This window comes from Spermophilus citellus (genome assembly GCF_964194105.1).
Source record: "Spermophilus citellus genome assembly, chromosome: 4".
Classification (NCBI taxonomy): domain Eukaryota; kingdom Metazoa; phylum Chordata; class Mammalia; order Rodentia; family Sciuridae; genus Spermophilus; species Spermophilus citellus.
This window is the reverse complement of record NC_138185.1, coordinates 52,299,490-52,319,081: the sequence shown is the minus strand read 5'-3', so window position 1 is coordinate 52,319,081 and position 19,592 is coordinate 52,299,490.

Here is a 19,592-nt window from a genome sequence, read left to right as displayed (position 1 = left end):
CAAGGCTATCCAACTTCAAAAGCCTCATAACCAGGGACGCTGATGTTATAAATTGTGCTTAATAAGTTGAGGAAGGGAAACCAAAGTTCTGATGTCCAAGGGCAGGAGAGAGAAACCAATTCACCTTTCCTCTGTTTTTGTTCTTTCTGGTCCCCTGGTCAATTAGATGTTGCCCTCCCACATTAAGGGCGAATCTCACCTCACTTAGTCTTCTGACTCACACACTCATCTCTGGGAAACACCTTCACGGACACACCCAGAAATAATGCTTTAGCCCTTCTCTAGGTATTCCTTAATCCAGTCTAATTGATACCTAAAGTAAACTATCACACCATGTAATCCATGCTCACCATGGTGCTCACCACCAGACATGCTCACCACCTCAGAGTTTCTGGGAAAGACAGACATTAATCCAACAATCTTTCAAACAAAGAAAAATTACAAATGAGGCAAAGAGAAGGAAGGATGACTCTTAGTCCTGTGAAATTTCATAATGGGAGAAGGGGTGTTCTCTCCTTATGTTTGGATTGGTGTTGCAAGTAGTGATAACAACATATGCAAAGGCCTTGGAGCTGTCAGGAATGTAACACTTTGAGGGGTTTAAGAAAACCTTGGGTAAAGGAAGCTATAAAAGCAGGAGGGCTGTGCAGGTGGCAGTTAGGCCTACTAGGCTTTATCAAAGAATTTATCCTAATGAAAACAAGTAAGGCCACGAGAGCACGTGGTTAGGTGGCTCTAAAATGGTCCCCCATGCTCCCTGCCTCCCAAGATTCATGTCTTTTTGTAATCTCCTCCTTCAAATGTGGGTTGGACTTAATTCTAATGAACAGAATATGGAAGAAGTGAAGGCATGGTGGGATATCTGAGCTTGGGTTACATAAACAGATTGTGGCTTCCATTTTGGGTGCCCTTTCTCATTCTTTCCCTCTCTCCCTCAGCTCCACAGCTGTTGCACAGAGAAGAAACTCAGGTAGCCTATGGGACGGCCCATGTAGTAAGGAACCCAGACCTGATAGCAGCCATGGGAGTGAGCTTGAAGTGGATTGTCTCAGGCCTGCCAACATCCACAGGTGTGAGCTCATCAGCAGATTTTCCAGGCCCAGTCAAGCTTTCAGGTGACTACAACCAGCCCCATCTGTAATCTGAACTATAGCCTCCCTAGGGACTCTGAGACAGGGCACCCAACTAAGCCATGTTCATATCTCTGACCCACACAGACCAAGGGATAAATACATTGTTTTAAGGGGCCAAGTGTTGGAGTAATTTGTTATGCAAAGATAGTTATCCTTAGATAACTGTCTCGGTCAGCTTTCTATCGCTGTGACAAATACCCAAGATAAATCAACTTAAAGGGAGGAAAGGTTTACTTTGGCTTACAGTTTCAAAGATTTCAGTCTGTTGGCTCCATTGCCTTTGGGCCTTTGGAGAGGCAGCACATCTTGGTGGGCAACAGGTGGTGCAGCAAAGCCGTTCATCTCCAGGCAGCCAGGAAACAGAGAGAAAGCAAGGGACCAGGATCCTAGAACCCTCTTCAAGACTATGGCTCCCAGGGACCTACTTCCTCTCACTAGGCCCCACCTCCTAAAGGTTTCATCACCTCCCAAGAGTGATGAGGACCAGGCTGAGGACCAGGCCTTCAATACATGGGCTTTTGAGGGATACTCCAAACCATATTCCATAGTAAGATAGCATATTTCATTCATTCAATAAATACTGAAAAACTGCTAAATACCAGATATATTTTAGGTGCTGACAACATACATTTTAAATATTTTTACATATTTATTTTTTGAATTTGTAACATGAGAACAGGGTTTGAAATTCTAAAGTAACCCTCTAAAAACTGGAACAAGACAGGGATGCCCTCTTTCACCACTTCTATTTAACATAGTTCTTGAAACACTGGCCAGAGCAATTAGACAAAAGAAATTAAAGGGATATGTATAGGAAACGAAGAACTTAAATTAGCACTATTTGCTGACAATATGATTCTATACCTAGAAGACCCAAAAAGATCCACCAGAAAATTTCTAGATTTAGTAAATGAATTCAGCAAAGTAGCAGGTTGTAAAATCAACACCCATAAATCAAAGGCATTTCTGTATATCAGTGACAAATCCTCTGAGAGGGAAATGAGGAAAACTGCCACATTTACAGTAGCCTCAAAAAAAAAAAAAAAACAACTTGGTAATCAACTTAACGAAAGAGGTGAAAGATCTAAACAATGAAAACTATAGAACCCTAAAGAAAGAAATCAAAGAAGACCTTAGAAGATGGTCTTTTTATAATCTCCTCATGGATAGGCAGAATTAATATTATCAAAATGACCATACTACCAAAAGCATTATACAGATTTAATGCAATTCCAATCAAAATCCCAATGACATTCCTCATAGAAATAGAAAAAGCAATCATGAAATTCATCTGGAAAAATAAGAGACCCATAATAGCTAAAGCAATCCTTAGCAAGAAGAGTGAAGCAGGTGGCATCACTATACCAGATCTTAAACTATACTACAGAGCAATAGTAATAAAAACAGCATGGTATTTGCACCAAAACAGAGGACACAGAGACCAACCCACAAAACTACAATTATCTTATATTAGACAAAGGTGCCAAAAACATGCAGTGGAGAAAAGATAGCCTCTTCAACAAATGGTGCTGGGAAAACTGGAAATCCATATGTAACAAAATGAAATTAAACCCCTATTTCTTCCCATGCACAAAACTCAACTCAAAGTGAATCAAGAACCTAGGAATTAGACCAGAGACTCTGTGTCTAATAGAAGAAAAAGTTGGCCCTAATCTTCATAATGTGGGATTAGGCCCCAACTTCCTTAATAAGACTCCTATAGTGCAAGAATTAAAACCAAAAATCAATAAATGGGATGGAATCGAACTAAAAAGTTTCTTCTTAGCAAAAGAAACAATCTGTGAGGTGAACAGAGACCCTACATCTTGGGAACAAATTTTTACCCCTCACACATCAGATAAAGCACTAATCTCTAGGGTATATAAAGAACTCAAAAAGCTAAGCACCAAAAAAACCCCACAAATAACCTAATCAATAAATGGGCCAAGGACCTGAAAAGATACTTCTCAGAAGATATACAATAAATCAACAAATATATGAAAAAATTCTCATCATCACTAGCAATTAGATAAATGCAAATCAAAACTAGTCTAAGATACCACCTCACTTCAGTCAGAATGGCAGCTATTATGAATACAAACAACAATAAGTGTTGTCGAGGATGTGGGGAAAAAGGCACACTCATATATTGCTGGTGGGACTACAAATTGGTGCAGCCAATATGGAAAGCAGTATGAAGATTCCTTGGAAATCTGGGAATGGAACACCATTTGACCTAGCTATCCCTCTCCTCGGTATATACCCAAAGGACTTAAAAACTGCATACTACAGGAACATAGCCACATCAATGTTGATAGCAGCACAATTCACAATAGCTAAACTGTGGAACCAACCTAGATGCCCTTCAGTAGATGAATGGATACACACAAACACACACACACACACACACACACACACACACACACACAAAATAGAATACTGCTCAGCAATAAAAGAGAATAAATTCATGGCATTTGCAGGTAAATGGATGGCATCGGAGAAGATAATGCTAAGTGAAGTTGGACAATCCCAAAAAAACAAATGCCGAATGTTTTCTCTGATATAAGGAGACTGATTCATAGTGGGGTAGTAGGGGGAGCATGGGAGGAATAGACAAACTCTAGATAGGGCAGGGGGGTGGGAGGGGAAGGGAGGGGGCAGGGAGTTAGCAGGGATGGTGGAATGTGATGGATGTCATTATCCAAAGTGCATGTATTAAGACCCTAATTGGTGTGAACATACTTTATATACAATCACAGATATGAAAAAGTGTGCTCTATGTGTGTAATAAGAATTCTAATGCATTCTGCTGTCATTTATTTTTAAAAAATCAATTTTAAAAATTAAAAAAAATCTTTAAAAAATTTTTAAAGTAACAATAGGGAACACAGGGAAAATCTCCTTCCCCACAGATACCCAATTCCCTTATCATGGCTTAATGTTATCAGTTTCTGGTGTGCCCTTCCAGAAAGATTTTATGTACATACAAGCAGATATGTAATTCACAACATCATTCTGCAACTTGTTTTTTTCACATATCTTAAATAACATTCTGTGTCTATATAGAGAGATTTCTATATTTGCACAGCTACGTAGAATTCCATTATATGAATGTATCTTTATACATTTTCTCCCATCCCCTCAATTGCTGACGATTTAGTTATTTCCAACCATTTGCTATTACAAACAGTGGCTTAATAATAATTTCACCCTATAACATTTTGCACTACAGGATAAATTTGTACAAGTGGGTCAAAAAGTGTGTGTGTGTGTGTGTGTGTGTGTGTGTGTGTACTTTTGATAAATTTATAATTTTGATAAATATTGCTAATTACAGTGGCAGTGGTATAGTTGGTAGAAGGCCATCAGCAACAGGTAAGAGTGTCTGCTTCCTCCACAATTGTCAACAGCGTTATCAAGCCATTCTCATCTTTGCCAGTCTGGTCAATGAGAAATGGCTGGCATCTCAGGGAGGCCTGAAGTCAGCCCGCCCTTATTATGCTTGCAGTGGAGAATCTTTTGTCATGTATAAGAGCCGCTGATAACACAGGTGTGCTATAAAAAATAACAAATACATAAATACATAGCACTGTGCCAAGTGTAGAGCAGATTGTGAGGACCAAAGTGGATGGCGTCGCCTAGATGGGGGGTGGGGGCAGATAGAATATAACAGATGGACTGAAAGCTATTTGAGAGACTAAAGAAAGAGGCCTTTGTGAGCTGTGTTATGTGTGTGTGTATGTGTGTGTGTGTGTGTATGTGTGCATATGTGCGCGCCTTCACTCTTAGAGGAAGGCTGGTGAGCAAGAGGCCTTGCCAGCATTTGTCTTGTCTCTGGCTTGTGCAACTTGAAGAAAGATGGTGCCTTCGCCAAGACAGGCAGGGCTGAAGGAAGTCCAGGTTTGTGGGGGATGCTCAAATATGTTTTCTGTGGTTGCTATGAGAACCATGAACTTCTTGCATTTACTATATGCTAGGCCTTCCTCCTACACCTTATTGGAGTTTTACATTTTTAACACATGTCTTAGATTTAACATATTTAAAATACCAACTAGTAAATCACATACACAAAGAGATATGCCACACCATCTATAAAATGTTAATTATTTTTCTGATCTACAATGCATTGAGGGATCATTTGCATTCGAAAGTGGTGGGAATCACCTGGAGGGATGTTCAGCCATGGTGAAGCTGCTTAAATAACTTGCACTAATGACACAGGCGGGCAGGTATCCTCGGAATTGGTTTCCTTCCCTCTGTGCCATGTGAAGTCACTTGAGACATCTGAAATTCTTCAGTTTCTCACTTCTGAGGGTCCCTCTGGTCCAGGGTGTGTAATATTAATGTTCATTGGGTCGTGGCACCAGATCCCAGCTGATTCCCAGAATCTATTATCCCACATGATAGAGGGAACAACTACAGAAAAGAAAAAAATAGTGATTTAAAAGTTCTATGTACGTATAACTTCTTGTAGAAAAAACCACCATCACCCTAAAATAACTTTGGACTAAAATTGGACTTATGGTCTTATGATAATCCATGTAGGTTTTCTTTTTTATTTTTTTTCTCCCATGACCCTTCACTTCCCAATGCTCCAGCTCAGACTGCTAGCTGTGAGTACTACCCATTAGCTGGTAAAATCAGAGAATAAATAGGTCAAAGTCCTGGCTTTGATTCTTCAAAAACCAAGGTAAAGCATAAAAGAAAGAATCAGCTTCCTTTTTGTCTGTCTAGGCCAGTGATTCTCAAATGTGGTCCCCTAACTAGAAGCACTGGCATTACCTGGTAGCTGATTAGAAATGTAAAATCTCAGACCTTGCTTCAGATCCATGGAATTAGTACAGTGCCTAGAAATCCATATTTTAATAAGCCCACCAGATAATTCTGATGCACAACAAAGTTGGAGAACCACTGGCCTTTGATAACTACTAATTTGAGAACCAAAGTCTAAGAAAGTTCTCCAAGTCACATAGGGATGGTTAGAGGAAACATAGTTGAAGAGTTACATGTTTAGATGAGCTGTCTTATTTTCTATTGCTATAACAGAACGCCTTAGAATGGGTTCTTTATAAAGCAAAGAGATTTTTTAAGTTCTTCAAGTCTAAGAGCATAGCACCAGAATCTGCTTCTGATGTCAGACAGCTTGATACAGTGGGAATGTTTGTAGGAAGGTGTTACACTGTGAGAGAGGAAGCAAGAGACCAGAGAGGGATCAGAACCATTCTTTTATAAATACCTGTTCTTGTGGGAAAAATCCACTCCTGAGACCTAACCCACTCTGAGAGGCTAGCACTAATCCCATCACAAAGCTGGTAATGACTAAATCACTTCCCACTAGATCGCACCTGTTTTTTAATATAGTATTTTTAGTGGAACATAACAAATGTACAGAAAGGTACACCACTCATAGATGTATAGCTCAATAAATGTGCACAAACTGAACATCTCTATATAACCACCACACAGATTAAGAACACAACATTACCAAGACTTTAGCAATCCTTCTCCTGTCCTCTCCAAATCACTACCATACCCACAAAAGGAGCCACCATCTTGACTTTCAAACACAATAGTTTAGTTTTGCTTGTTTTTGAAATTCATCTGCATCCAGAGAAGAGAGGGTAGCATAGAAAAGCAGAACTCCAAAAAACCCATCTTTGTGTGTGGGCAGAATGGAATGCTTCCTGCAGGCCTCACCTCTTAAAGATCCCATTTCCTTTCAATGCTATCACACTGAGGATCCAACCACCCTGGAGGACCAATCCCATCCAAACCATAGCATAGGCCTAAGGCAGAGACCTCACAGACTGCCCTAAGGAGCATCCCAACATCTCCTTTGAAGCCTGGAAGTCTGTGGGTATAGGTAAGACTCTCCCAGCCAAGTACTCTGAGCTCAGAACAAGTTGATGCTAAAGCATGAATAGTTTGCAGGTGAGGTCCAGGTACCAGAGATGGGCAAGAACACCACAGCAGACACCAACATAGAGGGATGATTACATGTGAGAGAAGCCCCAGGCAGAGCTGCAAGCATGAGCCAGAGGACTCTGCTGCTCTGCCCTGCCATCCACACTCTTATCTGGAGCTAGATTTAGCTTCTGGCCTGAGGGTCTTATTATTTCATGGAGTTGACAAACATAAACCTACTGTCAAGATAGCCCCTAAACCACATGTTAAAATTGCTTCCTTCTACACAATATCCTTAGATATGGTAAATTAAAATATGTTAAAGCAAAGTTATAAACTGGTAGATAACACTAGAGTCCCAAGAAGGAGCAATCCTTGTACTTAAAATGATGATTTTTTTCTTTACAAAAAGACAATGCCTGTGAAAAATGGGGGCGACAAACAGAGGGTGTGACTCCCTGTACCCTGGAGGCTGGAAATAAAAAAATGTAATTATTGAAATTAAAAGTCCATACACTGCTGATATACATGGTACTGAACTTGAAATGAATCATGTAAGCATGCACCTGTACATACCTATACATGTACAATGCATAAACACATGCACAATTAAACTTTAGAATATCAAAGATAAAGAAAAAGAAGCTGCCAGAGAAAAAAGATCACGAATTTCTTCTAAAACATAAAAGTCAGACCACATCCTATTTTTCATCAGCAACCTTGAATACACAAAGTGATGAATGAAAAGCTTCAAAGTGCTGAGAGAAAATACCGGTGTAACTTTGAGCCCAGAATTCTGTAGCCAGGAATTATTTTACAAGAGTAAGAATGAATCCAGGCACAGTGGCACAAGCCTATAATCCCAGCAGCTGAGGCAGGATGATCGTGAGTTCAAAGCCAGCCTCAGCAAAAATGAGGCACTAAGTAACTCAGTGAAACCCTGTCTCTAAATAAAATACAAAATAGGGCTTCGGATGTGGCTCAATGATTGAGTACCCCTGAGCTCAGTTCCTGATACCCCTCCCCCAAAAAAGAGTAAGAATGAAACAAAGAAACTTTCTTTCAGACACTTAGAAAAATTCCCACCCCTAGACCTTTGCAGAAAAAAAAAAAAAACTACTACAGGATAATGCAAGGAGGAAATGAATCCAGAGGAAATCATAGAAAGCCAGAAACAAGGATGATCATAAGTCAGTAAAACATATCAGTGCATTTAAATACGTTTTAATATGGAGGGCTGTCTTTGAACAGCATGCTGAGAACAAAGTTTTGCAGCAAGAGATTCTCAACAATCTCTTCTGGCTTATCAAAATAGAAAACAGATCTAACAAATGACATTGGGTAAATCACAGCATCTGCAAGAGGACCAGTGCTCTGGCTTAGGCTAGATGGAAGAAACAGTGCCCAGTGTACACTATAGAGCCTATGTGAGAGAATCCCTACTCTTCCCGTTGCCCCCTCAGCTAGTCAGACACACACCAGCTCTCCATAGTTCATGCTGCTGCCATTGCAGCCCTGGAAAACTAATGTCTACCACTTCTGCAGCCAGAATGGATTTTGCATGATGTCTTCTTCTTTCTCTCTTTCCTGAATCAAATTTTATGAAGTTAGGTCTGTCTAGCCACATTCCTGTGCCTTGGGTACAAAGTGTATGGCAGGGGTGGGCTGGGGGGGCGAATATGTGAATTTATGGTTTCTGACTTTGGGGAGACAGGGGTCAAAAGATTTGAAGTGTCTCCAAACTTAGGAAATTAGGAAAATTGTTTAGAAGACACTAGGTAACCAAAAAGCATGAAAGATTTCCATTATAGAAGGAAAGGTAGGGGGAGTATAATAAATACAAAACACAAATTATCAGGAAAAAAATCAAAATATATCTATAATTCCCCAAACCTAAATGAATTAAATTTATCCATTACAAAACAGAGACTCTCATATCGGATATTTTTGAAATTATATTTATATGCTAACTTAACAATAAAATACATTTATATAATTATTATGTATCTGGAAGGAAATTGAGGGCCCACACAAATTGAAAAGAGCTCATTAGTGATAGCTATTTGAAGAAAAACAAAAATAAACCTTTTTCAAGTATAATAAGAAAAATCAACATTAGAGACAAATGAGGATGTAAGACTATGACTATATATATGTATATATCTATACATATATATATAGTTGTGTGTGTGTATATATGTGTGTATATATAAACAGAAGACACTTTTAAAAATCATAATTATAAGAGGATGTAATTAAAGTTTATCTGTTTCCTCCTAATGTAAATAACCTTTAAAAATTAAAACATAAGGCAACAGATATACTCGCACAGTGGCAAAATTTTGAAAAATTTCCCCAAAATTTGGGATGCAATAAGAATGGTCACAGTCACCACAGACACTTCAATATTGTATGGGAATCACTTTTGAGTGCAATGGGATAAGAAAACCAATTAATATTGCTTGATTTAGAATGAAATAAATGAAGCTGTTATGATTTGCTCATGACATATAGAATCCAAAGAAATCTATATAAAAACTAATAAACAAATTTAGCCATAACACTAGATAAGGACAATAAGCTAAAATCAATTTGAATGCTTTATGTTAACAAAAAAAAATTTTTTTAGAATAATTCCATTTGAAATAGAATCAAAAGGCATCCTTTATTCAAGATAAATATAACCTTGGGGCTGGGGTTATAGCTCAGTGGTAAAGCACTTGCCTTGCACATATGAGGCCCTGGGTTCGAGCCTCAGCACCACATAAAAATAAATAAAATAAATAAAGATTGTGTCCATCTTTTTAAAAAATCTTTAAAAAATATATAACCTAATATGTGCAATATTGTGGCATAGAAAAATATACAATATATCTGAAATACTTGATACAATCCTAGTCAAAATCCAAGCAGTTGTGAGTTCATGTTGTGTGCACATATATGTAAGTTGAAAGCTAATTCTATGCAAGTGCAAGGGGCATAAATAGCCCAAAACAAACAATAATTAAGTTAACATGTTAAGTGATGTGAAAATAGACATAGATCGGGCTGGGGATGTGGCTCAAACGGTAGCGCGCTCGCCTGGCATGCGTGCGGCCCAGGTTCGATCCTCAGCACCACATACCAACAAAGATGTTGTGTCCGCCGAGAACTAAAAAATAAATATTAAAAATTCTCTCTCTCTCTCTCTCCTCTCTCACTCTCTCTAAAAAAAATAAAAGAAAATAGACATAGATCAACATACAAGAATGTTCATAGTATTTTTAATGCACATTATCTAAAATAACCTAAAGCTACATCAGCAATGACATAAACAAATTTTGATATACTTATACAAAGGAATACTATACAATAATGAAAATAAACAAGCTATAGATTCACATAATAACAAGAATGAACCATATAAATATAATTGTGACCAAAAGAAGCCACACACAATGTAATGCATTCTGTAAAAGTCCATTTATGTGAAGTTCAAAATTAGGCCAAACTTCTCAATAATATTGAGAGCTAGGCATTGATTACTTCTGAACAAGAAAGAGGGAGAAAGGATAGGAAAAGGGGTCCTTGGGAGTGTTTATAAAGTCATATTTTTAAAATCTGGATGTGGTTATAAGGCAGGTTCCCTTTCTCCAATTCCTCAAAGTACACACTTGTGATTTATGCATGTTTTGAGAAATTGTTTATTCAAAATAAAAATGGCATAAGATGATTGACTAGGGTTTATTCCAGAAATTTAAAGATAATTTAACTTTATAAAATTTACATCATTAGGGGCTGGGGTTATAGACACTGGATTCCATCCTCAGCACCACATAAAAATAAATAAATAAATAAAGATATTGTGTCCATCTTAAAAAAATTATATCATTAAAAAATGTCTATCATGGTAAAAAAAAATCATAAGGTTAATTCAATTGATACCCTCAAATTAAAATTAATTAAATTTCATGACTGTAAACTGATAAGACTAGAAATGAAATGTAGCACCTGGAAAGGGCATCATGGCAAAGACTACTTGTCGCTTACTTGCTATCCATTACCGGCTTCTTCCTTGTTGATAGAAGTGGTGACATCCAAATAAAAAACACTCATCTCTTGCAGCTGAGGACAGTGACATGACCTAGTTGCAGCCAGAAGAAGAAAATTGAAGTATAGTCTTAAATTTTTTGAGAAATCTATACTTTTCAGATAAAAAGGAACAGATTCATGTGAGAAAGGCAGAATAGAAAATAAATTTCCTGGAAATAAAAAGCACAAGGTAAAATTTCTCATCTGAAACAAAAATCTTGTTTATGATATTTTAAAAATAGGCTAAAAAGGGTTTCTTTGTTTTTTGTTGCTATATAAAATACCTGAGTTAGACTAACTTTATAAAGAAGAGTATATATATCACACAGTGTCAGATGCTAAAAATGCAAACAGCATGGCACAGGCTCTGGCAAAAGCTGCTCTTAACTGCATCATCTTTTGGTGGTGATGGTGTCCAGAGTGGAGGAAGAAACCAAATCTTTCTCATGCATGAGGAAGCCATGAGTCAAGAATCCTACCACCATTCTGAAGACAAGGCCTCCAATACATGAAACTTTGAGGGACAAAATGTAAACCATACCCAAATCATAGCTGTCTTCAATCACTGTAGTGTTTACTAGTATTCTATTGATACATATAAAAAGACAGATGTAACAGTTTTGATTTAAAATATCAACATTTATAGTATACCCCTGAAATTCTGTACTTTGCAATTATTTGAACTCATGATAAAACACTTTTTTTAGTATGTCAACTTATAACAAGCAAGGAGCTACACAATTTTTCCTAAGAATTTTATGGATATGCACGCATATAATTTTGAGGCTGTTACTCCAAACCACTATGATTTGCTGCAGGTTTTCTGGAAGATATAGCCAGGGGATTGCTTACTCAGTGAACACCTTAACTCCTTACAACATTTCTTGAATAGTCTAACCCCTGTCTGCTCAGCAGTTACTCTAACATCTCTCTGTCATTGATGCCTCCCTGCACACACACACACATACAGGGCACCTGTATCTTCTCCACAACATGTAGTTCCTGCACTCTGTCTAGTTTCTGTGCCTCTGGCCTGTGTACCCTTGAGAGGCGGAGACTGGCTTCCCACTCTGATGGCTCCTTTTCTTGGAGTGGGACATTTTTTTCTTTCATATCATATGGATTGAGGAGTCTTGGTGCCTTGTATAATTGTTTTTTCCTGGACCACATTCTGGCACTATATCATTAGTCTTCACAGACAGACATTACAATAAAGAACTGTTTGAAACATTTTCCTTATTTATCGTGGGGATGCTGTGGAGAACAATTTCTATAAGCTCCACGTGCCTTCTTTAGGGATCTCAGCACCAGGCCAACTGGCTTGTCTTAGACTACAAAATAGCTTTTATCTTTCAGAACCTGTGAAATTTGTAACTGATAGGGCTCTTGTGTTGTTGAGATACTAACAAGATCAGAGTCAGATGTATGGGAAGCCTCCAGAAATTGCACAGGTACTAATGGCATGTATTACTTTACTATCACATTTACATTTACTGTGACTTCAAAAATCTATTTAATTGCTACATTGTATGTTTCTTTGTAACATACATACATGTACAGTATTGCTCTCAAATGAGGCAGTTTGTATAAAGTACACTAAAAAATTACAAACAAATGAAATGTGAATTTTCTAATTATCTTTAGCTGCAGCTTATATCAAGCTATCTTGCAACAATGAGTACACACTGAGAAGGCCAGCTCTCTGCCATGAAGCTTAGAAGTGTAATTTACTTTGGTTTGTCTCCAAGTCTGCCAACAGAGAGCAATTTGGGTATGACCCTATTGATCTTGTCTCATAGCGGTAGATTTACTTTAACCAAATTCTGATATATAAGCCAGAATTTCATAGTATTAACTAATTAATTTGGAAGGGCTGCTTGGGGTTGAATCCAGAGGCACTTTACCATTGAGCCACATCCCCAGCCCTTTTCATTTTTTATTTTAAGATAGCATCTCGCTAAGTTACTTAGGACCTTACTAAGTTGCTGAGGTTGGGCTCAAACTTGTGATTCTCCTGCCTCAGCCCATCATGTTGCTAGGATTACGGGCATGCACCACTGCACCTGACTATAGTATTATTTTATGATGAAAAAACACACTCATCAAATGTTAGTACTGATATGTTTGATGAACAAAAAAATGGCAACCAAGACAGCAAATTTCATGCTCAGAAACAGGAATGCACAAACCCTAGGGTCTCACTGCACACAGCTAGGATGGCATGCTCTGGGATGGTGATCAGAAAGGCCCTACCAATCCCCAGCTCCCTGGGCTCCACTTTCTCTGTTCTCAGAGGATCATTCTTACCATGACCATCATCATGTTCCAGACGGTTGAGCTTTTAATTAGTGAATTATCTATGTCTTCCTGTTTTTCACAATGTCATCACCGTGACAGGGGTTTGAGGATGACTACTTAGTCATACATCTGAAAACAATCTTTTGGTTTATTCTCTGAAGAGATCATCTTGTCATATCCATGGCCTGTGGATTTTCCTTGTGTGTCTGGGGGAGGGCAACCCCATATGCCTCATCTCCCAGGGCTCAGGAGGCATTTCTCAGCTCCTCACACAGTAAAAACATGGCATTATTCTTTCCTGAAGAAAATTAATTATTTTGATTCAAAGAAATGAAGAATATTTTTTATTTTTGAATAAATAAGATTTAAATTAAAACTAATTTAAATTAAAACTATTATATATAATGAGAGATTTAAAATAGAACATTTGCCAACTGATGAACAGCAAAGAACTAACAGCTGATCTTGTTCTAAACTCTGCAGGGTCCCCTGATCCATGCTCACAAACATATGGTAGAGGGGTAACACCTTGATAGGTCACCCTGAGACACAGAAGCATCTTGTTTCTGTCACTTATAGATGGACATGGTTTTCAAAGAGAACACACAAACTCAAAACTCTCAACAGTTCCAAGAAATATAATTGGAAAATATGTTAGCAGACACACAAGAAAAAAAAAGTATTATATTCTCCTACCTCACATTCTCAGAATAACTTTCAAGATTAGCTCTTCCCTTTCATGAGAACATTGCTTCTGGTCCTAACTTTTTGAAGGAATGTTTTTTGCTGTACTTGCATCAGCCCTGTGCCCATCAATATAAACAGAAGGAACTGTGGGTTTGCATGAACTACCTAGAGGTAGGGAGGTCCAGAATCTGACCTCCAGGTAGATATAGAGATTCCTTAAAACATTTCATTATTTTTCCCTTGGAGGTAGAAACAGTATCAGTAGCAAATTTTAAGAGGATCAGGCAAAGTGGGTTTAATTTACCCCAGCCATGTCCTCATTCATAAAATGGGGTTAATAATAGTGCCTAATCTTTTAGAATGGCTGTGAATTTAAAATGTTTAGCATCAGTTGGAGTTTTGGAGATTGTGCTTTTATAAAAAGTATTTTTTAGGGTAAGATGAGAATCATCTACTTGGGCAGGGAACTCAGAGAAGGAAGAATGGATATGGGGCAATTCCATGAGGCAGATGAGGGAGAAGATTCCTCCAGAATGAAGGGAAACTGACAGTTCAAACTTTCACCTGTGATTGCACCTGGGCTAAAAGGAGGGGAGAAAACACACAGAGAAGCCAATGGCAGATGGAGCAGATTCCAGACTGTCTCCCCTCAAAGTTCTGGGAGGACAGTGTCTACTGTCTGCTCATCTGTACAGTGTCATGGAGCTGCCTAGGTCTCCAGCTCTGAAGGGTCCCTGTCCTGTGCCAATGGTAAGAGGGCCAATGAAAAGGCAGCAGCAGCAGACAACCCTTTTTTCCTCCCCTTTGTCCACAGGGAGAAGAACAAGTGGTCTTTGAACTTTCCTAATTATGCATCCTTGTCAGTAAAAACATCTTAAGCCTATTTCCCCATATAGGAATATCTTATTATTTTAACTTATATTATTATGTACATTATGTGGCACAAACCAAAATGGAAAATTTTAGAAGATATCATGAAAATTAAATGTAAATGGAAGTTATAGAATTGTAGACCCTCTTATCTGAGATATGTTCCAAGACCCCCAATGGATTCCTAAAACTATAGATAGTGCCAAATTCTCTCTATATATACAATTACTTTTATGTTTCTCCCTATACATGCACCCATGTATAAAGTTTAATTTATAAATTAGGCACAGTAAGAGATCAATAATAAGCAATAATAGAACAGTTTTAACAATATGTTATCATAAAGTTATTTAAAATTTACAAATTGTTTATTTCTGGATTTTTTAAAATTTACTAATTTAAGGTCATAGTTGGCCTTGAGCAACTGAAATTGCAAATGGGGAAAAAGGGTGGGTATTGTGTTTTCTTCCTTGAATTCTAATGGATTGTCTTATGCATAATTTAAAATCCTTGTGTCCCTTCCTCAGTAACCTCAGATTAAAAGGAGAAATTACAGTAATGGGAACCCTAAAAAAAAAATCTGTGACTTGGACTTTGAAATTATGCAGGCTTTCCTCCAAAGAGCCATTTTAGCCTATCTCTGAAACCCTCTCCAGCTTAACATGGCATCTTTGGATTTTGGTGTCAAAACTTTGTAAAATTTAAAAACTTGAATGTCCAGTGTTGCCTTTCATTAAAGAGATAATGACTCAAAAGGAAAAAATATACTTGAATGTGAGCATCCAGATTTGACAAAACCAATATTTATTTGTTTTCACTTACTAATGTCCCTAGTTTGTGCTCCTTCACCTGCCACTATTCCTGACTCACTGTAGGTACTGAATCATACCTTAATTGTGGTCGTTATGAATCTTTGATCCAGCTGTCTTTGTCTGAAATCCCAACATATGGCAACAAGGAAGATATGGAAATTGTTTTACTAATTATGAAATGAAATATTTTGAAACTCCTTTAAGTAATTATTACAAAAACCTTATGCCTTTATATATTCCTTTAAACAGTGAAACATCCAGATAGCTATCAAGCAAGTATCAGATGGAAATGCTTACAAGTAGCCCTTTTTTCAATTTGGGAGCGATTTATTTGGTCTGAATTCAGAAACCTTAACTCACTGAAACTAGTGTCATCACCTCCATTCACATCAAAAAAAGATGAGACTTGCTATAGTAAATGACGCCCCAATAAGTCAAAGAAATGATTTGGTTTTCTTTATTTGCTTTGAATAAGCATCAAACCTAAGAAATCATACCTTTACATTTTATTTAACTATGTTTTAAAGAGGATAAGCCAAAAAAATAATTAATTCAACAGAAATTTCCTGAGCACTGACTAGGGGCAAGGAAATACAGCATTAAACAAAATGGCTTGAACCTGAAAACATTCTTGCAACATCAAAACCATAATCACTACTAATTAGGCTTTTACGTTTTAGAAGATAAAATATAATATTTTAAAACCTATTTGAATAGATTACAAGAGTTCAATGGGTTCTCAATGGGTTAGCTATGAATACTTGTAATACTGACTACATCTTATTCATAATTGTGAGGGGTTTTTTTTTGTTTTTTCGTTTTTATGGCCAACTCTACTTTATCTGGATGTTTTTAATCTCGAGTAACTGAAGAGTCAACTGACTTAAAAAATAAAGAAATCAATTATCTTTTATATGAGGTAGTTTAGAGGGAGGATGATTTCAGAACTGAATAATTCAATAGTTTAAAATGTTCTTGAAAAGTGGCCTGACCTGTAAGGTTTTCAAAGTTTCTATCTATCCTCACAGCAAGTAAAAAGATGAACACACTGAAAAATCAACAACTCCTCTTAGTTCTGTCAGAGAAGTCACAGGGAGTACTGCTGCCCATGCCGCCCCCCCCCCAAATCGGGGAGACATGTGGAAAAAGAGAATCACAACTTACAATAGAAAAAACACAAGAGCAAAACCTCCACAAAAATCAGAACCACAGTAGGAAACCTGAACTGTAACTGATGAATTGCTAAAAGCTTGGTTTCAACAAATCTGTGAGTTAAAACCTCCAGGGGACCCAGTCATAAGTGGACTCCATGCTTTTGTGACTTTTACCTCTAAGACCTCTGCAAGGTCCTCTGTGAATATTGGACAAAAATCTCCTCAGGTTTCCAGTAGGAGAGAGGGAAAGTACACCAGAAAATTTTGTTCTTTTTTTTTAAAAAAAAAAAAAAAAAAAAAAAAAAAAAGCTCTGCCCTCAAGAGAAACTGGTTTATCAGAGCTAACCTGTTGGTGCCTGATCAGAATGTAACAAGCTACAGGGGGTAGTACCCAATTCCAGACTCCTGTCCCAACTAAGGTGGGGAAAAACTGAGAGGCCCTTGTGAAGTTTGCAGCCCAGGAGCACGGTCTTACTGAAAGATTGAGACCAAATTATGGGACTATTAGAATGCTTCTCCTCCCTCCAAATCTTACAGTCACCATTAATAATGAAAGGTCTTTGTATCAGAGTTAAATTCACCTAGTCAATTATGTCTGACTTTGAACAAAAAAGTTGCAAGGCATACTAAAAGTTAAAAAACACATTTTGAAGAGACAGAAAAAGCATCAGAACCACTCAGACATGGTAAGGATGTTGGAGTGATCAGAACAGTAATTTAAAACAACTATGATTAATATGCCAAGGGCCCTAATGAAAAAAAGACAATAGAGAATACAGATGGATACTGTAAGCAAAGAGATGAAAATTCTAAGAATGAACCAAAAAAAAAAAAGTGCTAGAAATAAAAACCAGTGTTAATAAAAATGAAAAATGCCTTTATAAGGTTCATTGGTAGAATGTTCACAGCAGCACAGTTCACAATAGCTAGACTGTGGAACCAAACCAGATGCCCTTCAATAGATGAATGGATTAAAAATAATGTGGCATTTATACACAATGGAATATTACTCAGCACTAAAAAACAACAAAATCATGGCATTTGCAGGGAAATGGATGGCATTAGAGCAGATTATGCTAAGTGAAGCTAGCCAATCCCTAAAAAACAAATGCAGAATGTCTTCTTTGATATAAGGGGGGGCGACTCAAAACAAAGCAGGGAGGAAGAGCATGAGAAGAAGATTACCATTAAATAGGGATGAGAGGTGCAGAGGTGCGTGGGAATGGGAGAGAGAAGGGGAATAGCTCAGAAGATGGTAGGAGACCCTCATTGTTATGCAAAATAACATATAAGATGGTGTGAGGGGGAAGAAAAAAGAGAGAAAGAAACGTGTCATAGTTGATTGGGTAGAAAGAGGGGAGGGGAGGGGAGGGGAGGACAGGAAGGGCAGCACAATACAACAGACACTAGTATGGCCCTATGTATAAACGTGGCTGTATAACCAATGTGATCCTGCAATCTGTACACGTGGAAAAATAAGATTAAGATTACATACCCCATTTGAATCAAATGTATGATATGTCAAGATCATTGTAATGTTTTGAGCAACTAATAAAAAAATTAAGAAAACAAAACAAAACAAAACAAAAAAAAAACCAAAAGGCTCATCAATGGATTGGACAAGACTGAGGAAAGAATCTCTGAACCTAAGGATATGTCAATAAAAACTTCCAAAACTGAATAGGCATTTGTCAAAAGAAGAGATGCAACTGGTCAACAGGTATATGAAAAAATGTTTAACATCCTAATCATCAGGAAAATACAAATTAAAAACACAGAGATGTCCCCTTGAACCTGTTAAAATGGCTATTATAAAAAAAAGACAAACCATAACTTGATAAAGATGTGAAGAAACAGAAATCCTTATACTCTGGTGGTGGGAATGTAAATTAAGACAACCATTATGGAAAACAATATGGAAGTTCCTCAAAACAATTTTTATATATACATATACATATATATTTAGTTGTAGTTGGACATAATACCTTTATTTTATTTATTTATTTTTATGTGGTGCTGAGGATTGAACCCAGCAAGCACCTCACACATGCTAGGCTAGTGCTCTACTGCTGAGCCATAATCCCAGCTCATTAAAAAACAATTTTTTATCTTTATTTTTATTTTTTTAAAATTTAAGTTTTTTATTAATTCATTATAATTATGCATAATCACACATGCATGGAATATAATTTGCTCCCCTTCAGTCCCCAGTATTTCCTATTCCCGCCCCCTCATTTCCCTTCCTCCACTCTACTGGTCTTCTTCCTATTGTTTTTTTTTTAATTGGTGCTTTATTGGTATACATAAAGGTGGAATTCATTCTGGAATATTCAAACACGTACATGGCATAATGTGGTCCAATTCAAGGAGTCTGGCTTATTTCACTCAGCATGATGTTCTCTGCTCCCATCATTTTACCATTTTCCTTTATGGCTGAGTTAAACTCCACTGTGTATTTATACATTTTCTTAATTTACTCATCTGTTGACAGGCACCTGGGTTTCATAACTTGGCTATTGTGAATTGTGCTGATACAAACACTGAAGTGCCTGAACACTGTTGCATGCTGATTTTAGTTCTTTTGGCTAAATACCAAGGAGTAGGACAACTGGGTCATATGGGGTTCCATTCCTAGTCTTTTGAGAAATCTCCATAATGTTTTC